This window comes from Peromyscus eremicus, chromosome 12, assembly GCF_949786415.1.
Source record: "Peromyscus eremicus chromosome 12, PerEre_H2_v1, whole genome shotgun sequence".
NCBI lineage: Eukaryota > Metazoa > Chordata > Mammalia > Rodentia > Cricetidae > Peromyscus > Peromyscus eremicus.
The window spans coordinates 20,876,018-20,903,434 of NC_081428.1; the positions used below are offsets into that span (position 1 = coordinate 20,876,018).

The 27,417-nt window shown below is 41.9% G+C and overlaps 2 long non-coding RNA genes across 2 annotated transcripts; one reads left to right on the forward strand and one right to left on the reverse strand.

The window, feature by feature from the left end:
- Nucleotides 1–5,166: 5,166 nt before the first annotated feature.
- On the reverse strand, nucleotides 5,167–6,517 carry LOC131922455 (uncharacterized). The gene is made up of 2 exons (XR_009382290.1): nucleotides 5,773–6,517; nucleotides 5,167–5,451 (listed from the first exon to the last, which is right to left on the reverse strand). It is a non-coding gene; the product is annotated as an uncharacterized LOC131922455 (long non-coding RNA).
- Nucleotides 6,518–6,521: 4 nt separating this feature from the next.
- LOC131922456 (uncharacterized) lies at nucleotides 6,522–11,640 on the forward strand. Its single transcript, XR_009382291.1, has 2 exons — nucleotides 6,522–6,935; nucleotides 11,496–11,640. It is a non-coding gene; the product is annotated as an uncharacterized LOC131922456 (long non-coding RNA).
- Nucleotides 11,641–27,417: the final 15,777 nt, after the last annotated feature.

Consider the following 27,417-nt stretch of genomic DNA (forward strand, 5'->3'; position numbering starts at 1 on the left):
CCTGAATTTACATAAACTGTAATACCAAATTTTTAAACTTTAACAAAATAGAGTAAATCTAAACATTTAGAAATTAGATGTTGCTGAAATTGTTAAAGATACACTTCTCACATATTAATGAAGAAAATATATTTTAAAAGACGGGAAACAAATCACCGGCATCCTCCTGAAATCAAGCAATTTATTCAGTTTACAGAGACATAAACCTGGACATATCTGAATGTCTTTATTTATGGACTTGGGGAGAAAGAGTGCGTCTGTTTTGCTTTGTGCTTTGTTTTTTTTTGTCTTGGTTGCTGTTCTATTGGTACGAAGAGACTCCATGACCCAGGCTACTTACAGAAGAAAGAGTTTCGTTGGGGATCTGCTTATAGTTTCAGAGGGTTAGTCTGTGATCACCTTGGCAGAGAGCATGGCAGCAGGTGGGCATGGAACTGGAGCAGTAGCTGAGAGCTCACATCTGACCCACAAGATGGAGAGAACCTGGGACTTTTGAAATCTCCAAAGTCTGTGATGCACCTCCTCCAACGAGGCCACGCCTCCTGATCCTTCCTAATTAGTCTACCACTTGGGAACCAAACATTCAAATACATGAGCCTCTGAGGACCATTCTCATTCAAACCACCACAGTTTGGCTTAGTTTGGGTAGCAGCAGCAAAGCACCTCAACCCAGCCTAAGCACAAAAAGGTTCTAAGAACTCAGGTGAAGACAAACCCTAGGCCACTAATGGAGTGGGAATTAGCAACAAAACCCCCATAGTGCCCCTCCTGTGGTTTCTGGTCTCTCTAGTTCTCTAGGCCTGTCATGGTTATTTCTTTCTCTTTCCACATAGTGTGATATGGATGGATGGCTATCCAACATGTCCAACTCCATGAGCATTTTAGTTTTCACTCACTTGTAGCTTAAAACAAAAACAAAAACAAAAAAAACTAGCCAGGTGTCACTTCCCTAGAGACAGGCTCTCATAATTTCAGATGAATAAAGTTCCTTGTTGACCAATCCATAGCAACAATGAAGAAGAGCAGACAGAGATCCCTGGGGTGAATTTCCCAGAGAAAGAATTCATGTTACTGGAACAGATATCCCAATTTTTTTATACCTCACACGTGTTTGTTTCTTATTTTTTTTCTCACATGGAAGCAGAATATTATAGTGTTTCCATTTTATCAAATATTGAAAATACTCAATATCGAGTAGTTCATTTCCAGTGAGATTTTTAATAATCTCAGTGAAAATTAAGACTATCATATTTAGCCATCATAAAATTACTGAGGCTGACTAAATCTGTATGCTACCTGATCCTTATGTAATTTCCTCCCTCTCCCAAATAGATTGATGTTTTCAGTTTAATGCAATTAGGACTGAAGAAAATCCACGGAGGAAATGTGTTTTCTTAGTTCATTATAATCATGTTTGTGTCATAACAGACCGGCTAAATGAAAGGGACATACTCAGATCACTGCAGGAACAGATGAACAAATTGAATAGTTTTGGTGTGTTCACAGAATAACTGATTAAGCCACAGAACCTTGAGAGAGGCAGGCTGCATTACCCAAGAATGTCACATAGCAAGATCCTCTGATCTAGTGCCAGAACTACAGGGGGATGAAGGCAGGAAGCAGAAAGCATTTATATCCTAAATTTCTTCTTGTTCAAAAGAATCTGTCAAGCCTTAGGGATAGAAACAACGATTGCATTGAAGTTTGTTAGGTTTTTGTATAATTTTTTGTGTGTTTTGGTGGTGTATAAGTGCATGAAACATATTCAATACTATAGAATTTAATGTTAAGTTTCACAACTTCTGTTTTGAATGCTAAATCTAACTATATATGTTTATTAAGTTGTACAGATTTGGGGTCTGGATAATTTTGGTGTGTGATGTTCTCATATCTTTACAGGTTTTTTTTATAATGAAGTTTATTTAAAAATAATATCTATAAGTAAAGAAAAGGGCTTATAAGAATAAAATTACACTAAAAAATGAGTTTCCTATTTTCTTAAGATAAACAATCCTTCAATATGAGCTCAACAAAGCATGTATGAGAGTCTTCATTCACAACATTAAGGAGACAATCAAACACCATTCATCTGAGGAAAACTAGGAATCCAAAGGAAGGACTGGGTTGGGGTGAAGTAGAGTGCTTGTCTAGTGTTGTTCACGGCCTTGGGGATTCCATCCTCAGCAATGAGAAAAGGAGGAGGAGGAAGGGCCAGGAAGGAGGAGCAAGAGGGGAAAGGAAAGAGAAGGACAGGGCAGGGAGAGGAGGGGCAGTCAGGGCAAGAGAGGCAAAGGACAGCAAAACAAGCTAAAGGCTGATAGAGAATGGGAGTGAGCAGAACACGTGGTCTCTGAGTAACAGAAGCAACCCACCGAGCAGAATCATTACTTCAAATCCAGCGATGTGCTGTCCACACAGACAAAAAGCAAAAGGTGCTCAAGAAACTACTACGAGAAAAAAGAAACTATATAACCAGAGTTCTTAGATATTTAACTAGGAAATTTCTAAAAATGTATTTGATGTGCTTTGGACATGTCAAGAAACCCCTTGTTTAAATAGAGCTCAAGACCCAGAAATTGAAAAAAAAATTATATGTTTGTGAAAGAAAAATTAAGAGAAATGAGATTTATATCAGAAGATCCAAAAGCTTCACCAAATGCATAGGTTCTAAAAAAAATATCCAGTATTAACTGGATACAAGTTGGAAAAGCCATGTCTAGTCACTAGGAAAATTAGATCTTTTTCCAGTGTAAAGGCAAATAAATACGTGATTGTATGTAATAAAGACAGGTCCAAACACACAATGGGCTGTCTACTTTGTCCTTTAAAAACATACTGTTGATCCTTTATAAGTATCGGTTTCCCCAGTTACATGGGTTGCATCCAGAGCCTCCCTCACACATGAGGCTATATAGATACAGTTTAATATGAAAACAAAGAATGGAAAAAAATGGAGCTGTGGGATGTATGAAATAATATATGATGAAAGGAATCCCTTCAGGTTAGGCTCTGTGGCATGTGAGAAGAAAGCCAGTCAGAACCAGAAAATGAGTGTGGAAGGCTCCTACTACAGTATTTCCAAAAACAAGTGGGCTAACTTCAGCATATGGGGGCCTAAGAGGCGTGATTAGTATGATGCTGAAATAGAGGAGAGAGATTCTACTGGCAATAAAGAAAATTAAAATGGGAAGTTCATGGAAGGACCAAGATCTGAGTGTGGAAATCACGAGTCCAGTATGAAGAAAAGCAAGATGTAGATGGATTCTGAGCAATAAATCCTTCATAAGGAAAGAAATCCACTTGGCCTTCATTTATGAAACATTGACAAATGGCCAAATAGGGAGGCATTGTTGTTCATAGTTCTATGAAAATTATAATATTGAAAGCGTTGCTTGTGTCTGTATTTTTATAAAACCTAGAACTTAAGTTTGTAATTAACTGCACCGGCATAAAATTTAAATAATCTAAACTTGGTGAAAGTAAAGAATGCTACAACTATCAGCTCCAAAGAGGTATGAAGGAGAAGGGGATGGAAGGGGTGTTAATTTTCTTATCTCCATAAGATAAACAGAGATAAGTCAATTCTGATGATCATCAACAACAAAACCAATGTCTAATAGTAATACAATCAAAATTGGGGGGAATAGAGCAAAAAAAATCAGAATTCTCTGCCAATGATAAGCTTCTTTATAAAAAAAAATAAGGAGCAATTTCAGGTTACAAATTAGAAATTTATCATCGTGAGGCATTTTGAAGTTGTAAATATTTAAATAGAAGCATGGATGTACTGTCTAACCCGACTATAATGCTGATAGCCCTTAAGATCATTCGGCAGGAGACGTTTTGGTTGCAGTTTGTGTTTTCTTTCTTTTATTATTATTATTAAGAAAAAAACATTTTTATTCATTTTACATACCAAAGATCCCCCTCTTCCCTCCTCCCGCCCCCCCCCAGCCTCCCCCTCCCACCCCACCCCCATTCCCTCCTACAAGAAGGGAAGGCCTCCCGGCCAGGTACCTTTAGTAGAGGCAGGTCCAAGTCCCTCCCCCTGCCCCAAGGCTGTGCGAGGTGTCTCATCATAGAAGTGGGCTCCAAAAAAAGTGTTTTATTTCTTGTGTGATGTTTGTGAAAAGTAAACCAAAGGCTTCAGATTTCTGGCTTCCTCAGTGAGGGATGGAGAGTGGGGGTGTGGAGGAGGGAAGCTCCCAACATCAGTGTAGCAGCCTAACAGGAGCAGCTGGCGGGAGCGGCCAAGCAGCTTTCCCTAGAGGGAGTCTGCGCTGTTCTTTCATCCTTGTCTCCTCATCCCTCAGCCCTGGCATGCTCGCCCTGCTTTATTTGTTCACATTGCCTGCCTGGCTTCTGTGAGATTGGAGCTGATGACTTCCCACCGAGAGCTAACGAGTTCAAAGGAAGACGGTCTCCTTGTGGTTCAAGGTTGGTACCCCCCCCCCCTCCCCGGGGAAATGGGAGCAAGGGTGAGAAGGATGTGGTTTTCGAGATTATAATCTTCTATCTCCACCTGTCAGTGCACTGGAAACTGAAACTTCATGTCTGTCTCCGTCTTCCCAGCCCCAGTCACACACTGATACAGAAGGAATAAAGATACCCTGCGCCAGATGAAGGGTCAAAATCAAGCAGAAAGGTGACTTCAAGGCAACAGGGGAGTGCCAGAGGCCTACGGCTATTACAGAAACATTAATATAAGGAAAATGTTGAACTTTTTGTTTAAAGAGCTCATTTTGTAGTCCAGGCTGGCCTCCGACTCAATGTGTAGCCCAGGGTAGCCTCATACTCACGATTCTCCTGTCTCAAGCTGCCAAGTACTGAGATTCTAGTTGTGTGTTACCATACTCAGCCCTAGGTCACTGGATTCCACCTGTTTCCAATTGGATCTAATTACTGGGTTCTAGTAGCCAGTCAGACTCTCCAGTCCTGCCCCTAAACTCTTTACAAGCTACCCTTCAGATCTTGTTTTCCCTTTCTTGGTAACCTAAAGCCAGTGTTCTCAATAGAGGGAGCCTGCTTTATCCCTGTTAGACTGAGATGTGCCCAAGAAAGAAGGCATTTGTGGAGCAGTTGGGATTTGGGGAATTGCCTGTCACGGTAGTCTTTGTTAACCACCTAATGATTTTCACCTGTAGTATATGCAAAGGCCCGGTCCACTCAGCTCCCATGGGTAATTTACTAGCAAGGACCCTCAAAAAACCAGGACGGAGGCAGTATGTGCTGAATTGCGACAGAACTTCACCAACACGAAGATTCAGGAAGAGTGAGTGGGTGATGGCACCAGACTTGCGAGAGGATGATGCATGTGTCTGAACTGAGATGAACACTGGCTGTCTGGAAAACGATGACTTCAGGTTACCTGAAGCCCGACTTTAGCTGCAGCATGATCCTAATCTTCTGGGAAAGCAGAGGGCAGACAGGTCAGCCTGCTGTGAAGTCACCCTGTTGAGTCAAAGCTTGGATGGGTCAGAATGCACGAGGAAGTACTGTAGGGAAGACCTAATAAGACAGTATAGACAATGGATGATTGGGGAGATTGGAAGCCAGCCACAGGTTGGACTACAGTTCACCTCTGACACTGCTTTAATTCCCAACAGACAAAATAAGAAGTTAACTACCATGAAGGAATCTGCCCCAGCTGCTACCATCTCACTATTTTCTGGCAGGAAAACTAAGAGAAAAACAGATGCATTCCTAATGAGGCGAGAGTGATAGTTTCTATCCTGAAGGTTAAAAGTGGCGATCAGATCACACTCCGCTTACCTCTTTTCACAGATAAGAAAAATGAGTCCTTGTGAGAGGGGGGTGGGGCTTCCATGGTGAGTTTAATTATTGTTGCCCAATGGGTTACAGTTTCAGTTTCCAAAAGGAGGTTTCTCAACTTCTTTGAAGGCAGTCCAGCCATCCCAGTCTTTCCCTGGTATGCAGCTCACCCAGGGACTGGTCTTTGGCTCAGGGTGTTGCAGGGTGCGCGGCCGAGCCAAGGCTTTGGTTCCAGAGGTACGAAAGTGGGGCATAAAACCAAGGCTCTGCCTCCAGCAGTACCACTGCAGGGAGCAGCGTTGGCCTTTGGCTCGGGAGACCCCAGAGTTCTAAAGGAGGAGGGGTTTGGACCCCAGCCTTCCCACAGTGCCGGGACTTGGACCACCTGTTCCAGTGTTAACTCCGGATCAGCGTTTTGACCATAGGGATTGCAGAGTTCACCCGGAATCAGGACTTCGGACCCAGGGATCACAGGCTACACCATGGAACCAACCCCAGTTTTCTCTCAAGTGGCCCCACACTTCTTCCGGAACCTAGAGGTTTTAAGAGTTCACAGAAGAACCTAGGCTCCGAGTCCCTGGCTTCGGAGTTCTGGTCAGGGCAGGGAATTGGGCCTTGGGGCTCTAGAATGCCCCCAAATGACTGGCCATTGTCCTCAAGTGGTTACAGAGTTCATTCTGGAAACAGCGTTTTGAACTTGTAAGCGGCAGAATTCCTGCTGCCCCAGACTCCAGCTGTCACAGAGTGGTCCCAGTGTTCACTCTTCAACCGGGTTTTGACCTCGGAGTTGCTTCGGCTACGAGAGCTTTGGCTCCAATGTTCCTAAGTGTAGAAAGATCAGGCTATAGACTACTGTTACTCCACCTTTTATTTTAGAAACTGGTTTTCCAGGCTGTGCATTGCTCTAGGAGTCCCCGTCTTCTAAACAGCTTCTGATTCCATTTTGAGGGAGAAGGATGACTGTAGACCCTGGATTGTTGGGGGATACTTGTACTCTGTGTGAAGATGTATTGCTGTGATTGGTGTAATAAAGAGCTGAACGGCCAATAGCTCGGCAGGAGAGGATAGGTGGGATTCTGGTGGAGAGAGTGGGTAAGTCAGAGGGGTGCTTGGAGAGACATCAAGGGACACAGAACAAGTTGAACATACGAGACAGAAAAAAGGTAACTGAGCCATGTGATAGAACATAGAATTAATAGAAACAGATTAATTAAGTTATAAGAGCTAGCTTAAAAAAAAAAAAAAACCTAAGCTAAGGCCAAGCTTTCATAATTAATACTAAGTCTCCTTGTCCTTGTGTGGGGGCTGATGATCCAAAGATAGTCCAATAAGAAAACTTGTTGCCTTGGACGGCCCCAGAAGCTATGCTATCTATTACGTACCACCCAGCAACACAGGCTTATAAATATAAATGACTTATTCCTGGAAGTAGAAACAGAGCCACCCTATAAATCTTCTGGGGGTGAATTGAAACTATTGGAACACCTGGGTGTATTAAAATCATATCAGTGCAACCAGGCCCAAGCACTTATCAAACATACCAGACAAAGGACAGGGTGTAACCTCAGCACCTGGATCCCTTAAAGTGATAGACACCCAACCCTGTGATGGCACAGTACCAAATCAGCCTATCATCTGATACCTGGCATGTGAATAAAGGGCCAAGAGCATCGGGCCCCTCACTCCTCACTATCCCTGGAGCTTGGGTTCAGCTTAGTGCCCCATTGTTGACCTGGCCTGCTTGACTGGCTGCCCATCCACCTGTTGACCATCAGGACCTGGACCTAAACCCATTATTTCCTGCCCTTGAACCCTAGTTTGGTCTCTTACTTGCTACTGGTTGATCTGTTATCAATACTGACTCTTTCTAAGCCCACTTCTGAAACCTCTTGATTTCCAATGCAGTCTCTCTAACTTGTATTTGTATAGTAAACAGTGTGTATGCACATGGATATCATTATTGTGTGTTGTGTGATATGGGAGCTAGTACTAATGATTATAATTGGAAAAAAGGAACCTGTACTTGCCACAACTAGATTATCAAGGTAGGTGGCATTATATCACAAATTGCTGTTATTGAAACTGTTGGACCTTGTGAATTTATTATTATTTTAAATATTTTGAAACTGTACAAATACACAAACATATTCATCTGAAACAATGTTCACCATGGGAACAAACTTTTGGCACCAGTGGTTCCAAAGTTTGTTGCAGGGCTGGTGACTTGGCAACAGCACTTCCAGAATTTGCTATGGGACAGGATTCGGTCCTACCAGCTCCACAATATCACAAGTGATCAAACCTTTGATCTCAGGGGTCCTTGAATTCACCGCAGTATAGGGGTTTTGATCTCAGTTGTACCAGAGTCCAATAAATTGAGACACAGTCTGTGACTCTGGTAGTCCCAGATTTCCCTGAAGAACTGAATCTTTAGTTCCAGGGGTGCCAGAGTTCACCCCAGAACTGGCAAGGTCCCAGAGTTTGCCACAGATAGGCTACAAACAATCAATTAGACATGGATCAAACTGAAAGTCTAAATTGCTGAAAGTGGTAACAGGAAAACAGGGATAAAGGAAAACACTTTACAAGCAGGTTTAGGAAAGAGCTCCAGACAGAATCCCAATAGCACAGGAACTAGACCCCTCCAAGAACCAACAGAGGAGAGTGCTCGAAATTAACAGATATGCACAGCCAAGGATTAAATCGTATCAGTGCATCAAGGGACACAGAACAAGTGAACATACGAGATAGAAAAAAGGTAACTGAGCCAGAGCACTCGGCAGCCCACAGGATGGGAGGGAATATTTACTATCTATATTTCAGACAGGGGCTATTAGCCAAACTTGTAAGAGAGCTGCAAATTTTAAACACAAAACTAGGGCTGGAGAGATGGCTCAGCAGATCAGAGTACATGCTGTTCTGGTGGAGGACCAAATTTGCTTCCCAGAACCCATGCTGAGCAGCTCACAACTGCCTAAAATCCATCTCTAGAGAGGTCCAACACCTTTGACCTCCACAGGCCCTAGCACTTGAATGTACCCATACACACACACACACACACACACACACACACACACACACACACACCATTAAATATAAACAAATATGTTTTTAAACTGTCAGCAAGTAGGCAAATAAAATGAACAGACCATTCTCAAAAGAGGAAAGACAAATGGCCAGTAAGCATTTTAAAGAACTCAGCATCCCTAGTCAGTGGGGAAATGCAAATGAAAACTGCTTTGAGATACCACCTCATCTTAGTCACAACAGCTGGCATCCAGAACTCGGACAGCAAGGTCCAGGCTTCTATTTGCATGGATTGTTGTCACACACGTATTTGTATGTCCATATATGTTCCTAAATACATTCATACAACCTGCCGAGCTGTACAATGAATTTGAAAGAGAACGAGGAGAGATTATATGTGAAAGTTTAGAGGAGGAAAGGGAAGGGGGACATGATGTAATTATATTATAATCTCAAGATGTAAAGACATCATTTAAAAAAATCAAAGAAATCTGACAAAACTGTTGGAGGAAATGTGGGGCAAGATTAACACTTATTTACCGCTGGTAGGACTGCAAACCAGTACAGCCGTTTTGGAAAGCAATATGGAGCTTTCTCAAAAAAATTAAAAGTAGAGCTGGGTAGTGGCGATGCACGCTTTTAATCCCAACACTCAGGATTAAAAGGCATGTGGATCTCTATGAGTTCAAGGCCAGCGTGGTTTACACAGCTAATTCCAGGACAGCCGGAGTTCTCAGACAAACCCTGTCTAGAAGAACGAAAAAAAAAAAAAATAAAAAGAAAAAAAAAGGAGAACTGCAATATGATCCACTAGACCACTCCTGGGCATGTGTGCAAAAGACTGCATACCCTGCCACAGAGACATTTTCACACCCATATTTATTGCTGCTCTGGGACCAGCCTATATGACAGAAGCAAATGAATAGATAATGCAAATATGATACATGTACACAACAGAATTTCACTCAGATATAAAAAAGGTGGAATCACAAGATATGTGGAAAATTATAGGATTTGGAAAGAATAATATTAAATCAGGTGATTCAAACTCAGAAACATAAAAGGACTGTGTTCTTTCTCACATGTGAATGTGGATGATACCCGGCAATGCATACATACATCCACGTGAGAGGAGAAAGAGGAAAAGACATGGGGGGGGGGAGGCATGTGTGCAAGTGGGACTAAGGCTAACCAAGGGTAGAGGAGATGAAGAAAGAGAATCTACTAACATACACCTTGAAAATATCATCCCAATAGCTAATGCTTTGGACACTAATTTTTTAAATTGTTATAAAAAGGTACTCCATAATGTTGACGGGGCTCTGACTAGGACCCCCCAGAGTCCAGTGCCTCCTGGATACTTTGAACAAAAGGAAAGGAGCTGAGAAACGACACTTAATCTTCCCAGCTCGTCTTCCCAAGCCACACACCTAGACGCCCTGCTCTCTCCCTGCCAAGGTAGATGATAGGAATAGCTTGCTTTCCCCAAAGACACTCATCAACCTACAAATAAGATTCCAACCCCCCACCCCTGGCCTTTCTATGGAAAGTGGCTATGTTATGGGTTGTTTTTCAGTCTTTTGACTCTTTAGCTCTTTGCTCTTGTGGGGGGGGGTTCACCATCCAGCCCCCAAATAAATCACCCATGGAGGCTTATTCTTAATTATAAACGCCCGACCTTCGCTTGGCTGGTTTCTAGACAGCTTTTCTTAGCTTAAATTATCCTGTCTATCTTTTGCCTCTGGACTTTTACCTTTCTCTGTTTCTGTGCATCTTACTTTCTCTCTTATTCCGTGGCTGGCTGTGTGGCTGGATGGCTGGCCTCTAGCATCCTCCTCTCCTCCTTTTCTTGCTCTTTCTTCTCTTTCTTCTTCTCCTCCCAGATTTCTCCTTCTATTTATTTTCTTTGCCTGCCAGCCTTGCCTATCCTTTCTCCAGCCTTGCTATTGGCCGTTCAGCTCTTTATTAGACCATCAGGTGTTTTAGACAGGCAAAATAACACAGTTTCACAGAGTTATACAGATGCAACATAAAAGAATGCAACACATCTTTGCATCATTAAACAAATGTTCCACAGCATGGACAAATGGAACACACCTTGAAAACGATATTCTACAACATGGTTATAAACAAGTCTTCGGCCTACCTTGTCTGGTAGTGGGTCAGAAGACCCTCGTTAGATGGGACCCTCTTCTTCATCTGGCAGGAATGAGCACAGTGCAGAGAGGCCAATCAGAACCTGGTTAGATGGGGCTTGCTGCTTTCCCTCTCAGTCTGGGATCATTAGATCACGAGCTTTTGTCTGATCCCATGACTTCTATAGAGACAGAAGTTTATTCATCATGGAATGGAAACAGAAAATATGTCAGGTTTCCCTACCTCCTTGTGACTTCATTTCTGTAGGCTCCTGTGTCACGTGTAAACTTTGACTAAATAAAGTTGTTAGGCTCTTCTCCTACTGCTCTGTTTTGGTAAGCTTTTATTTCAAACCTGGATGGGCATCCTACAAAGGCCAAGCAAACCCTCCCTCCCATGAAATACACCTCCCTTAAAATCCAGTACAATAAGCCACAAGAACAAATCTTTTTATATCTAAAGATACGGCACTCATTTTTCCTCAGGATCTGATTTTTTTCTAATATTTATTTTGGTAATTGTCTTATGCTAACTTGACTCTAAATTATCTTGCTTTCCAGAAGTTCTTTTCCATTCTGGCTTCCTGGATGGATCTGACCACGGAGACAGCCCTGCTTGGACATCGCTTTGAATATTCCCGAGGAGACCTTTGTTCCTGCAACTTACTCATTGAAAGTCTAATGAGAATAAATTGATTTCACTGTTTGATTTTTTCCAGTCCATCTACAATCCAATGGGAATTTCACTCTTGATGTTATGAACTCTCACTTAAATTGTAATCTTCATTTAGTTATCTTCTGCTGGTGTCCATACTTTTTTAAAATTTGGATTTCTCTCGTTCTTTTTTTTTTCTTTAGAAAATTTGAGTAGAGCACATGATGAGGGAAGTGGATTTCACTTGTTTGATATCTTAAAATTTGAAATATTTCAAAAATAATTAGAATAGATAGCCTTGATTCTATTTCATTTATATAGCTGTAATAAATAATATGTAATGATCTACTGCCATAAATTACCATACTACGTAGCAGAGAGGATCCAGTCTCCACAAAACTCAATCCCCTCGATCTTCACAGGACTTTAGAAGTAACTGCAATACTCAGGTAGCTATGGTGCTGCTAGTCGACGCTGGTGCCTTAAGTCCATCCTAAAAGCTACAGATCCCGTGGCAGGTTATCTATCAAATGAATCAGCGGCAGCTACGAGTACGTATGAACTCATTCTTGAAGAACTGGAGAACGGCACCTGTGGACAAGCAAGCGCAGACAACAGGAGGCGTCCACACACACAATGTGAAGACTGTGGGGAGGAGGAGTGAAGACTTAGAAAAGTACTAGGAAATAGTAGATTATCATGGCCAGAGGAGAACAAAAAGAAAATTGGAGCCAGAGGATTGTAGTTCAAATGGAACCTTCTTGAATTCATATTTAACCAGTGATCTCTGAGAACATCACAGAGGAATGAGAACAGTCATGGTACCATCTCAGAGAGATCAATGGGAAGAAGAGGATAGTAAACGAAGGCACAGGCTGGACACAGAGCTGATGAGACAGAGTTGAGAGAAAATTGTGCAGGTGAAGGAAAGCAGAAAGCCAAAGACGACGTGGAAGCTGGGAGCCTGTGGACCAAGTAAATGGCAAATCTAGACAAGGCACAGAAGAAGTCTGAAAGGAGTGTTTGCGGGGGGAGCTGGTAGTATAGTATGTTGAATTAAATACTCCAGAGGCTAGTTCAAGTTGGGAAGGATGGAGTGAATGAAGTTGGAAATGAAGAAACATGGTCACACAAAGCTAAAAATCATTCTCAGCTAGCATTACTCCATGCACTCCATTCACACTAATCCACAGAGCTAATGAAGAGGATGGCCAGTCCTGTCCATCTACCGACCGGGTAGTTCGAAGGGGTTCTGTTTGCCTTTGTGATCGAAGTCACAAATGAGAGACTGCACAAGTCATCTTTGGTTTGGGCAGTTCGCTTAGTCATCTGACAAAGCTAAAAGTTAGACTGAGTAACAGCTCCAAAGTCCAAGAGGGCTCTAAATTATACATTTGGATTTTCAGAACTGACCATATTGCTCATAACTCCCACAACTGCTGGGAAAACTAAACTCCCTTGTGGGTAAGGTTTTTTGTCTTATAAGTCCTCAGCCTTTAAAAGAAGCTTAATACTTTAAAAAAAAGAAATTATAGTAAGTAAGGAGAAGTTGACCTGACTTGTGAATGGTTCATTTTGTCAGAGATGTCAGGCCTAAGGGAAGCAAGGATTCGGCAGAATGTGTACTCTTCTGGGGCCAGTTGGACACTAAGCAAGGACAATCTTGCAATTACAGTTACACTGTAGTGGTCCTTAGCTTTAACAGTGAGTCAGTCCTCAGGTTGCTACCATAGCAACGTGCTTTGTGGATTCATCAAATATTATTCTCAACTTATAAATAATTTTATGGAGTCAGGCAGGTTAAGTCACTTCTAGAAGATCCTAATGTGTCAGCAAGAGATCAAAGCCTGAAGCAACAGGCTTACACAGATCCCTGTGTCTGTGACCTAACACTGGGGGGTGTGCTTCCCGGAAACTGGACTTCGCTTAGCGAGTGAACTCAGGGCAAACACACACCTCTAAGTGATGATGAATTGCAACAATTACTATTTAAAAAAAGAAAGAAAGAAAGAAAGAAAGAAAGAAAGAAAGAAAGAAAGAAAGGAAGGAAGGAAAGAAAGAAAGAAAAAAGAAAAGAAAGAAAGAAAAGAAAGAAAGGAAAGAAAGAAAGAAAGAAAGAAAGAAAGAAAGAAAGAAAGAAAGAAAGAAAGAAAGAAAAAGTGAATTTACTTATTCAGGACTAAGTAGGACTTGTTTTCTTTTTAGTGGAACACTAAATGTTTTCCTGTACTCTCACTTCAGAAATAAACCCAGACTGCAGCATGTAAGCATGAAACAAATGCATTTACTCCTGTTTCAGCTAGCGCTTTTTGAAGTGATTATGTGGGCTGTTGTTTCTGCTTGTAAGAGGTGAATTCAGCATTAATGTAAAGATTCACTTCTTGACTAATAATCACGAGTAAGTTGGGTTCCGGTTCCTGGTTCCGGCTTCACAGAAATCTTGAAACAGGACGGAGAAGAGTTAATCTGCAGCCCAGACAGTTCCCTGCTGATCTGGTAATGAGAGAGAGCTGCAGCTGAATGTCAATAGCTCCTTGTGAACTTGGGTAACCCAGCTGAGCCCAGAGCTTGCCAGAGCCGGAGGAGGTAATCAGCTTGACCCTGGTGACCTTCCTGAGGCTATGCTCTGTCCTGCCTGGAGAAGCCTCTTTGCATATGATTCCCACATGCTGCTCAGTCGAAACCCTTTAAGGAGAATGGGATCTGAGTCAGCCTCGAGACGCAACCTAATATAAATTAGTCAATGCTGGCTATAGATTACACAATACAGTAGGTGCTTAAAAAAAAAAAAATGGATGGAAACACATCCTGGAAACCTTAGAAAGATTTCCAGCAACTGCTATGACATCTGCCCTTGCAGATTTATTAAAGTGAAGGTTATGTAAGAGTTCTGTCGGCCCTTCACATTTCCTAGTGGAGTTATATTCTACTGTGTGTGTTTGCCTCTCTGATTTTGGTAAATTGATTCTCTTTTGTTGTATTGTTCATGTATCCCTATTTCCATTACAAGCTGAGGATGCCATGTATGTGATGTGCAGATGTACATATTACAGATTATGAGGTTATCATGCCATTTTTAGTGCGTTGCTAAACAAGCTATTCCTTATGCAGTTCAAATCCAGAAACTTGAACAATCACTTCAACTCCCATCAGTCTCTGTGTGTTTAAATGTATTGTTAGTAAGAGAAGAATATTATTCATAAACCGAGAAAGAACATGAGCATTTGTAACTGCATCACTTACATAACCATGTAGACTACACCACGGGCATACTCCCATAAAAGTAAGGACGAGTGACCTGTATAGCAAACATTAACCGTCGGAGACTGCAAATCTATAAATAACTCGGGTCACAAACAACGGAGTTCAGATCCCGAAGCCTCTTACATGTTACGGAATGATGCAGTTGACTCAATCACATGGGGAGGGGCATTAGCAGCTTTAACTCAAAGGTACATTATTCCCTCAAGCTACTAGAAGCTTTATTATTATTTTTTTTAATCCCAGAGCAAAATTCCCACCACATCCATTTACTAAACATGCACGGTCCTTTAGTGCAGAGTAACCCTTGATCACGACTAATGAAGTTTTCCTGGAAAATGTTACATGCTGTATTTACTTATTAAAAAAAAAAAAGAAATCATTGCATCAGTGATTTCTCCAGACAAGCTGCACTCTTTACCTACCGTCCACAGTGCCGTTCTTACTTTGTGGTTTAAAGGGCAAGGAAGGTTGCACTTTGCGGTGGGCTAAGGAAGCAAGCAAGACCAGAAAGTTTGTTTGAGCACATGCTGCAGAGCATGGTATTCTTGGCTCTTCGAGCAAGTGTGCATGGTTGGATAATGCAGAGAAAGATCAACATCTTACTCCCAATTCACCAAGTCTAACAGCATACCCACAGTTTGGTCCAAAGGAAGACAGTTATAAATCCTATACCTAGCTGATGGTCAAGATTACTTAAGGGAAATGACACCTACAACTGTTAAACATGGAACGTCTCCCTGACAACTGTATGTTGGCCGGATTTGGCTGTTTCTGGCTCCAGCATCCTGTAACTGAAGGCTCAAACACCTCTAAATGAGTATCTTAAGGGTCTGATCCCCTAAGCAGGCTGGATTTTCAAAACACACACCACATGCCCAAGTAACTAGCTATTGAGATTCTGTCCTGTCAAACACACTAATAAAATCATCTCCCCGGCTGATTTTAAAAAGCGCATCAAGATCAAATCACCAGACAACTGGTTATTTTAGTGAAGTCTAAGTTTGTACATGGAGTTTGCCTCTTAGAAGGCGTCTCATGTTTGTTTTGCTCTTAAAATCCTCCTCTTTACAAAGATCGGGAGGATTCCACATACACAAACATAAAGACAAGATCTGCTTCGTCTCACCAGACTGAACAGGGACAGCATAGAAGAACCCATTGCTTGGTTTGACCTCTTTTTTCCTGGCTTTTTTGGTCCAGCCCCATACCATCTCCATCCACACTTTCCCAAAGGGAGAAGATCTTTATCAAAAATTTCCCCATAAATCGAAAGCATTTTGAGGAGAGGAAGAGTGTGCATTACACCACAGTGAGACATAGTTTATGTGGTACTCTACAAAACAAGCTCCTGCTACCTATGACCTGAAATAAATGAAGAAGTCTCGGAAATTGCTATGGGAACGAGTCTAAGATAAACACACACATGCAACTTTTTGCCTATTTCTATAGTCTTACAGTCAAAACATAATTCCTCCAGGGCAAAGACTCCCCTGAGGACTGAGTTCAACCTGGTAGATTCAGTCCAGGCAGGTCCAGTCCCCTCCTCCCAGGCTGAGCCAAGTGTCCCTGTATAAGCCCCAGGTTTCAAACAGCCAACTCATGCAATGAGCACAGGACCCAGTCCCACTGCCTGGATGCCTCCCAAACAGATCAAGCTAATCAACTGTCTCACTTATCCAGAGGGCCTGATCCAGTTGGGGGCTCCTCAGCTATTGGTTCATAGATCAATGTGTTTCTATTCGTTTGGCTATTTGTCTACATGAACACCGTGGACATGAGTGGGGGTAATGAAGGGCAAGGGTCAAGAGAAAGAGAGCTTGGGGGAGCAGGAGATCCCAGCTGCATCAAGAACAGAAAGGGAGAACAAGGAATAGGAGACCATGGTAAATGAAGACCACATGAGACTAGGAAGAAGCAAAGTGCTAGAGAGGCCCACAGAAATCCACAAAGATACTCCCACAACAGACTGCTGGCAATGGTCGAGAGAAAGCCCGAACTGACCTACTCTGGTGATGAGATGGCCAAACACCCTAATTGTCGTGCTAGAAACCCCATCCAATGACTGAGGGAACCGGATGCAGAGATCCACGGCCAGGCCTCGGGTGGAGCTCCAGGAGTCCAACTGGCGAGAAAGAGGAGGGTTTGTATGAGCGAGAATTGTTGAGATCAACAGTACAAGTTTAACACAAGAAATGGCTGCCGTGTGGAGGTTGGAAAGCCTGTCTTAACATGTTTACACACTTAAGGATCTCGGGACACAGCGAACATTGCAGTGTCAGAATGGATCTCGAACTAGAACTTCACAGAGCCAGGTTCTCACTGTATAGCTTGCTGTAATTTGGGGCTTTGAGTTATATATCTATATCTATATCTATATCTATATCTATATCTATATCTAGATAGAGATAGAGATAGAGATAGAGATAGAGATAGAGATAGAGATAGATAGATAGATAGATATAGATAGATATAGATAGATATAGATATAGATAGATATAGATATAGATAGATACAGATACAGAGATAGATAGATAGATAGATAGATAGATAGATAGATAGATAGATAGATAGATAGAGAGAGGGAGGGGGGTAGGCTGACCCTTACCAGAGTAGACTATATTCGAATAGACTGACGGAAAGATAGATCTTTCCAACTGGAAAAAAAATGGCTCCTCTGGCGACTAAAGAATTTGTTAAAATATCTACTTCAAAACCATTCCGGGTGACTTTATTTTTGTAGGAGACGAACCTGTGCATTTTCAGATCTGAAGTTGGGGCCTGGGGTCACTAGAGGAGAAACTGTGTCCAGGAAGAATGGTGTTTAGCACTTTTGCAAGAGTTGGGGTCCTTACAACTTTGACTCTTGGGTCCATTATTTCTCTTGCTACTCATGACAGCGAAAAAATGAATGGGGGGAACTGTTCTGTTTCAGAGACGATAAACCTGAGAGCTGGATTAAGGGGCTAATTGTAGTCAAGTGCTCAAAGCTACCTGTCAGCAGAGGCAAGGTTCAGAAGTGTCTGGGTACCAGGAACAACAGCGGGGGGCTTTGTTCTGTCTTCTTTTTTCCTGTTCCTACCGTTCTGTGACAGAGCTTTCTGGTCTGTGCCATTGTTTTGTGAAACCACACTTCCCATACAGGAGAGGCTGAAACGTGACAAAGGCTTGCTACCTTGTAGTTGTACAAAGTAAATTAACTTTCAGGGAGTCTAAAGCTTTCGATAAAGCTGAGAGCCTCCTCTTTGTGTTTTTAGTTTTACATTTTTGGGGTTCATTATTAATTTTGAAAATTTTGTCTGAGAAATAATCATAATAATATTCACCCCAAAAAGTACATCTATTTTTTTTTATTTTTATTTGTTTGTTTGTTTGTTTATTTATTTTGAGATAGAGTTTCACTATGTAAACTTGGCCGGCCTCAGAACTTGAGAGATCAGCCTGCCTCAGCTTCTGCATCAGGAGTGATGAGATTAAATACACCACCACACGTGGCCCCATAGGATAGATCTGTACCAGTAATTGATGAGCCAAAAATCATTTAAATTCTTTGCTTTATATTTAGTACATACATACCTTAATTAAAGGCAAAATTTAAGAAGTGTTTTTAAGAGTTTTGTGTTCAAATATGGCGCACTTTGCCCATAATGGTAACCCAGACATTAAGGCTGCATTAAATTCTGACAGCATAACATTTGGGTATGAAAAGGGATAGTGTTAAAATAAAGTGCATGGAACAACAATTAGTTCTGGTTCAATTACTTCATGGCAAATTATCTTCAGTCAATTATTATGAATAAATGTATAGAGTTCTTGCATTATTAATATATATGAGCCGCAAAATGTGCGTGTAACTTTCTATTGGAGTTCTTGTGTTCTGTTCATTTTTTTTTGTTCAGCTTATATCTTTTCATTTGTTTATGTCTTATGTCTAGGACTATATAAATTCTTCTTTTTTTCCTTTTTTTTTAACTTTCAAACAGTTTTGCTGTGAGAGTTTCCCCAATTTTTTGAAAATGGCTGTTTTTTTTTTTTTTCTTTTTTTCTCACATCAATGCTCTTGGGAAAAAATTTCAGCACAGTCAAGTGTTACAATTCCTGAAACATAGAGGAGTTGATAGAAGGTATGAATGGAGGGTGTTTGGGATCTTCTTTGATCTGAAAGCCCGGAGAACTCAGCTGTAGAAGCGACTGCTTCCGCTTCAGATCCGGCTCCATCTTGGAGGCTATATTTGGTATGAAATGTCACTGCAGTGGCTCCTGATTGAGATCACACCCATCTTCTCACATGGTGGAGTCTCAGAACTCTCCGCTGAGATAGGTGCTAATTTCTGTCCTTCTTTATTTATTTCCTACAAGTAGAATTCAAGGGAGACTGTTCGACCAGCTTTTTTTTCTTCTTCTTCTTCCTTTTAAATTAACTTTCAGCACTTTGGATGTTCTTGAAAATGAAGATAATATATTCACATAGGCCAGGGAATGGTGTATTTTTAAAAGGCTAAAACATATTTCTCTTGGCTTTGTTATACTTTTTACTAATTGATAGTGCCAGGGGAGATGCTAGCGACATTGAAATTAGTGTGTTTATGTGTGTGTGTGTGTGTGTGTGTGTGTGTGTGTGTGTGCGCACATGCATGTGTACACGCACGCATGTGTCCTCGAATGTGCCTGTGTTGAGGGTAAGGTTGACACTGAGTGTCATCCTCGATCACTCACCATCTTATTTACTGAGGCAGGCTCTGTCACTGAACTAGGAGCTCACCGATTTTGCAAGTGTACCTAGCCAGCTTGTCTCAGGGGGTCTGGATTCTAGTTTCTGAGCTTTGGGACTGGCAGGCAGGTCTCCAAGTCTGCCCTGCTGTTTATAAGGATTCCAGGGACCTGCTCTTGGATCCTCACACTTGCCCTGGGAGAGCGTTATCTATTGAGCCGTCTCCTTGGCCCATGCAATTATTCTTTAAGAACTGTAAGAATGGTTAAACTAATATATTGAAGCTGTTGCGTTTTAAAAGAAAAGCAAGAGAGTTTTGAAATAGTAGAGCCAAGTCTGAGGTCCAGGGAAGCACACCTGCCTTACAGAAAGCTGGTGTTTTGATTTACCTAGAATCTTATGAGTGACTGCCTCCTCCTTTCTTCTCAGCAAGGTACATTGCATAAAAACTACAGGCTGGAAACATAAAGAATACACAGGCCCAGGTTTATTCAGAAGGAAAACACCTGCTCCTAAATGGCCCCTTATTTCAGCCTCCTTAGATTTCTAGAACATGAAAGCGTGTTCTTTTAAAATTCAGATTGTGCCATCCTTGTAACTAATTATGTCCACTGGCCTCCATTTTTCCAGAGGAATCAGTTGAAACTCCATAGCAAGACCTGGGAAGCTCTTGTCCTGCCTCAGACTGTCACCTCCTGCTCCTCCTCCTCTGTCCTTGCCCCTACACATCATATCTACATTCTATCTGGGTCGTTGTGTGTTTCAGATGGTCGATATCTTGTGTTTTTTCTCTTCAGGTACTTGGAAAATGGTCGCTTTTCTTTTAGTATTCACCAGTTCGAGACTGATGCAGTGTCAAGAGTCCGTGCTGAACCTTCTTTCTGCAGCCCGGCTGTCTCTGTATCTGCAAGTTTCTCAGAACCTTCTGGTGGTGTATGTGGAGGTTTGGTCTTCCCTTCCCCTCAAAATACTCTGAAGACTAGGGGTTTTGTATTTGTTTTTTTGTTTTTTGTTTTTTATTTTTCAGATTGAATTGTGGTGCACTCCTGAGCACACAGTAGGCCCACATATACACTAGAGGAGAAAAACAGCGTGGACAGAGGAGGAGACCAAGTCGGGGGCAAAGGTGAGAACCATCCCCACTGAACATGTCATTTTTCTCCACTAAGCTCCAGCTTAGAGTCAATTTCATTTCTTCAGTCTCAGTGTAAGTGTAGAGAGAAGCAAGCTTGAGTGGTTTTTTTTTTTTTTCCTTTCTCCTTACCTTACCGATGAACAGGGCACAAGTTACTATTCAGGCCAATCACCTCTAAAGAGAAAAAATGGTACTGATAATTTTTTTTTCAATGTACTAAAAATATTATTTAAATTTTAAAGAATTGACTTTGCCATTTTGTCACTGGCTTTTAAGGCTAAATAGTAAGAACTCTGATACAGCTCCTCATGAGTGATGACATGATTTTAAAAGCCAAAGCAGTCATTTTCTTGTTAAAAGTTGGCCTTTGAAATCTAAGCGAGCACAATTACTCTCAAGTTTATTTGATTCCAAAGGCTGAAATGGAAATTAAAACCAGAAATAACCCCAAATTCTTACTGTATAAAGTTCTCTTTAAACTCTTAGGTAAAAGTTAATTATTTTGCAGCTCTATGTGTGTTTTTAGGTCATGAGATTAGTCTGTTTTTACTTCCTCTTTAGTGGGGAGGGGTGGGTGCTGGAGGTTCTTAACTATTTATGGATTTCACTGCTCAGCAAGCTCAGCTGAACTAAGGGCTTTGGTGTGGTCGGGCTTTAGCAGACAGAGACGGGGTGGGATCCGTCTTCAGACTCGGTTCTGTCTACAGACAGGTTTGAAGGGCTTGTCTTCTAATGGGCAGGCCTGACACCAGTGTCAGAAAAACGCTTGGGGGCTGCTTTTGCCTTTTGGAAAGTGTGAAACTCAAGTCTCCCTGCAGCAAGGGGAGGCCACTGGATCCTGAAGAATGAGGATGTATTAAAGACAGGAAGGCATCACCAACGGCCACTACATGGTTCCCTTTGCTCTTCACACCTCCTCTCATTGCTTTGCAAATCTCCCAGATTATCAGAGAGCTCTACAAAATACACACAGGAATAAATACGGAAACAAGCAGCCAGGCAGCGGGGAGCTGGGAGACAGCGGGGAGCTGCGAGAGTGGAGGCTAACTTTAACTTTGGTAGCACCCTCCTCCTTGCCTTGGCCGCTCAGGCTGATCCTTGCTTTTGTCCTAACCCTGCCCTTCACCCCTTGCAACCTTTCCTCTTATAAACACAGAGCCTAGCGGGCAGGAAACCTGCCTATCAGCCTGATCAGGAAACCCGGTCCAAGGCCGTTCAGTCCAGGGCCTTTCAATCCAAGGCCAGTTGGTCCAGAACAGTGAGTCTGCAGAGAAACTTGACAGCCAGTTCCTGGATTTCCAGTAGGGCTGAGCACCGACTGCCGTGCACTATCACAGTAAGGACAAACAGGTTGCTCCAGGACAGCCTCCGTTTGTCTACCAGGGTGCGGGCAGCCGTTCAGAGGCCCCGTTGTCCTAAATTCATTTTCCTGTTTATAGACTGCGAGCACTTCTTCGTTTCCTCTTACCTAGCCTGTTTCTACGGTCGTTTTCTTTCGTTTGAAATAGATCCTACGGGCACCTGAAAAACACAAAGGTGGTCCGGATCACCGTTTTGGCAGCACACATCATTCCATAAAAAACACGAAGGGAGCCTAATAGCAGAGACTAGTCCAGAAAACAAACAAGAAGCACCTTTAGCCTAGTTGTAACAGCCGCTGCTTATTCTCACGAATTTTTGAATGAAAGAACTTTGAGGGAATGTTCAGGTGTCAGAAGCTAGACAAAGCAATCAATTATAGTTCCTCAACCCAAGTGCAGCGGTAACTTGGCCCAAACCTACAATGTTGAAAACATACTCTCGCATCTTCAAAGCTTCAAAGCAGGGAGTAAGTTTAAAAATCGCCTAAGATGGAGACCTTTAAAAATTCGCGTACGCCTTTAATCCCAGCACTTGGGAGGCAGAGGCAGGAGGATCTCTGTGAGTTCGAGGCCAGCCTGGGCTACCAAGTGAGTTCCAGGAAAGGCGCAAAGCTACACAGAGAAACCCTGTCTCGAAAAAAAAAAAAAAAAAAAAAAATTCACGTAAGATGGAGACCGGAAACCAGTTTTTATGAGAGAGAATTGAAAATTAGGGAAATCAATTAGGAAACAAATACAAAAACTCACAATTGATAACATTTTAGACGAATTTAGAGGAAATCAGATAGGTAGGAAAACTGCTCTTGTGTTTCTACAGTGATCCCCAAAACATGTAAGAAGAATTTCAGTTAAAGATGCTGGTTTTATTTATGTCAGATTTTCATTTAACATTATTTCTTTATATAGGTTTAGTCTAACATTATTATCAAAGCTATTGTCAACTCAATATTTGCTTTGCTGATATAATCAATATCCCATATTCAAAATATATTTTTATTTATTTAATTTTTTTGTAGAAGCAAAATTACTTTCCCTAAGCTATAAATTTTAAAGTACTTTTTTTTCATTCTCCCTTGGTTTTTAAGATTTATCTCCCTTGTTTATAAATTCCTATATTCCAGATTTGAACCCGGAAGTATGTGAGGGGGTCTACTCGGCCTGATTACATGCTAAAGTAATCCCAGAGCCTGGATCTAACTAGTGGTTTTAGACTAGGCAAGCATGGTAGCAGACAGCCATAGTGACCTCTGTGTGAGTAACCTGGCCATGAGCCCTGACCCATGGGTGGGGCTGGCATATTGCAGTCCACGCCCATTGCCTAATCCCTCTGACTCCAGCAAAACTGCAAAGGAAGGAACTGGATGACTCTTACCTCCAAAGGGTGTAGAAGGAGGAAGAAGGAAGATGGCCAAAAAGCCCTGAGGTGAGGGAAGTTCCTGGCCTCCGCTCATCCCCACTTGGGAGACTGGAGATATTTTGGCTCTAGCAGATGGTTAATAAGATCACTGGAGTCAGAAACCAATGTTCAGCCTGTCAATTTATCTAAGTAAAAATAATTTAATGTGGAGCTAAGTCATCCTGGATAGGAGACGAAATGGGGGTCTCTTAGGAGCCCTGAAAATAGAAAGGCAAGTGAAATCCCACTGTTTGGAAGGGATTTGTTATCATATAACCTTGTTGTTGTTAAATCAGATTGTCATTCTGTGTAACGTAACAGGGAAGGGGAAAAAGAGCAGTGGCTGGTTTCATAGTTTACTTAAGAGTTTGCTTTTTCTAATTGTCCCTTAGACATTTGGGTTTTGGCTCATTATATTCTCCGCTAAGTAAAGGATCCAATAATCCATTGCACATGAAAGAAATCACGTGAAGCCTTGCAAGTCTGGACAAGGATAGGAAATTCATGTCCTGGTGTGGGGTTTCCCGAAAGCCAGGAAACTGCACAATCAGAAGCTGTGACACCCTCAGCCGAATCATCTTGGCCTTCGGCATGATCTTTGAGAACAGATACTTAGGAAAAACAGGCAGCTAGTGGAATTTCAAGTCAGCAAGCAAAACAAGCAAGCAAGCAAACAAACAAAAAAAGTGGGGGAAACTACTGTTTTCCCTAAAGAGACTTTTGAGTAGCTCTCAACAGTCCTGGATAAATTGTTAGATACAGGCATCAGTCCAATCCCTCCATTTATTACTGTGTAGCCAGGTAGTTAGTGGACACAAATACAACAAGAAGACAGACTCATTCACTCATCCTTTTCAATCAAAAGGCTAAAGAGAGAGAGGAAGCCTTTGTATGTGAACTACCCATCTTTAATTTCATTTACACACACACACACACACACACACACACAGAGAGAGAGAGAGAGGGGCGGGGGATAGATCGGAGGATTACTCCTTTCTCCATGTCCTTCATAGACTCCCACTATAGAGGCTGGTTGACTCCTTGACTGATGGACTCATTCTTCATTCATCCATTTAGCAGACATTTGTTTAGGAACTGCTTTGCAAAACACACAATGTGAGCAGAAAGAATGCAAAGACAGAAGGACATTGGTTTTTGCCCTAGAGAAGCTCATGGTCCAGTGACGGGGACAGACATAGAAACAAATGTTTTGGTTATGAATCATGGCTCGTAAGTTCAAGTGGGTGTGCAACAAAGGCTATGTGCTTTCATTTTCTTTAAAAGAGAATGAACGCTTCTGTGAGCTCTTTTCCTTTTAAGCATCTTGAGAATTCAATCATAGTCATTCTTGAGAGTCACTCCTTGCATTGTGCCTCTGTCGTTGAGAAGTTCCGAGGTCTCACACAGCCTACAGTATGTAAGGAGACACCTCCAATTCTGTGCCATTCCTGAATGTTCATGGTCCAAGATGAGATGATCAACTAATGTCTGGGAGCCTCGCTCCTTCCATGACAGGTCTAGGACACTGGATCCTTAAGTAACTGGGAGCCTGGTGTCCAAGGGCACATTTTAGGTACCTAAGTAGCCAGTCTTTTCTTCTGTCTCTGCTTCTTTGCAAGACTCTGAGAGGGAGAAGAAAGTACATGCCTGGATCCAGATTTTTTCCCTGATTGCTTCGCTCTTTCCTTTAAAAAAAAGTGTTGTACATAAGCTAGCATAATAAACTAATATTATATTTTTAGCAAACAAATGTGTATTTGAATTATTAAATTATTCTGACCATTGATCCTAAAAGTGAGTGTCTCCAGGATGGTCATACCTTGAGCAATCTACCTCACCCTAGACAGATCCACTCTGTTTAACCTTCAAGCCAGTCACTGGTTAGCAGACATTCAGCCTTAAGCCTCTGTCTCCCATCCCAAAAGGGATAGCGACATTGCTTTCCTTTTTTCTAAAGCTTAGTGGTCTTCTCTTTCCTAGTGAATCAATTTTTCCGTCCATGCCAGGCACTGTTGGCTGACCGCCAGCACCTCATTACACAAAATGGTCAACATTTAAGAGCTGTTTTGTTTTCTTTTGGTTTGGCTTGGTTTTTCTTGAGACATGGTCTCTCTACACAGTCCCGGCTGTCCTGGAACTCACTATGCAGACCAGGCCTTCCTGGAACTCACAGAGATCTACCTGCCTCCTCTTAAGTGCCAAGACTAGGAGAATGTGCCACCAGGTCTACCTAAGAGTTCTTAACTAACCAAATGGGCAGACAGCAGATTTGATGTGACACTATGGATGATAATGGCTCCAAGGTCAATGGCTCCATCAGAACCGGTCTAAAGGGCAAGGGCTGTGACACTCACCAAGTGGAAAGGTTGTCTGGTACCCAGATGCAGTGTGAGTGATGTTGTTCCATGATTTCCTGAGGCAACATGATAAAAATCAAAATTAACAATCAGAAGGGGTAGAATGGTGTATTTATCATCTAGAATTTTCTGTAGCAGTTATTGTCTACAATCTTCTGTAACTAAGTACTACAACAGGATGAAGTAAAATGGGAATTTATTCTGGCTTTATTCTGGAGGATAGTCATCCAAAGTGGAACTGTCAGGGACCACCCGGCCATTGAGACTCTGGGTCCATCCATCTTGGCTTCTTCCTCTAGTAGGAAACACGGATGTCTGTGCTGTTTGACCTCCATCCGTTGTCATAGGGAGTTTACTGCCTCCGTCTGTCTCTGTGTCCTTTGCTTCTTTTAGGAGCCCAGTCAGATTGAATTAAGAGTCTACACAACTCCAGTATGATCTCATTGCAAAGTATTTCTTCATTATGTCTGCAAAGACCCCTTTTCCGAGTAAGGTCACATTAACAGATACTAGAAGTGAAGACTTAACATATCTTTTGAGGCAGCATGATTCAATCTATACGTGGGGCCATGGAAAGAGCACAGGGCTCAAAGCTTAAGTTGTCTCTCAGGGGTCAGATGTGTTATTTGAGAAAACAGGAGCCGTTCCAAAATGCTGTGATTATCTGAGCTTCCCTTGATTCTAAAAATGAAATACACCTCCAGGCAAAAAAACCGAAGTAACTAATTGAAACTGTGTGTTCAGATCAAAACTGCAGTTTGAGGAACCAGGGATTACATAACTAATAACCTAAGCCCTTACTGGCTCTGGCTGCATTAGGAAGCATTGCTTATGAAACAATGCGCTGGATTTGAACAGTTTCTTCATTCGGGCAGAGGATAGCTCTTCTTGTGTAACTGGAGTTCCCCACCCCTCTCTTAAAAATGCACTTTGATAAATATATTTGCAAGAAACAACATGAGGGATGAGAAAATTGGAAGTTTAATTCACTCTCTAAATTTCATCTTCCCCTGCAACCGTTTGAATTTTGAGGGCTACAGCAATTATTAAAGGTCTTTGCTTTAGGTTAATTGCAAAATAAAGATCACCACTAAAGATGTTCAGTTCACCATCTCTATCTACATCCCCCTGCATTAGTTCTTGTCCATAATTGTACTATAACTGATGCATGAGTCATATTTATAGCTTGACTCTGTCCTCAGAATATGTCACATTGTAGGGCAGTCTTGCCTGCTGATAACTGGCCAATTATCCTCTTTTATCCTCTCAGCTTTGCTGGCTTCTGTGGTTTGACTATGCATGTGAATGAGGAGCATCTCTCTGGGCTTCCACATTGGATGGATCCCAGGAACCCCAAATGTTGACTTTTATTCTGTATCCTTGAGAGGGATAATTTAGAAGGATCTTCATAGGTAGTTCAAATGTAAAGCCAAAAGTATTGGGGAGAATGGAAGAAAATGAACTTAGAGGTTGAATGTGTGGAGTACATTTGAACAAAACAGATTTGGTTCATCACTGATTATCTTAATTAAGGCTACTATGGCAAAATATATTAGCTGCGTAATTTATAAACAGGAGGAATCTGTTACTCATCATAATTTCGGGAG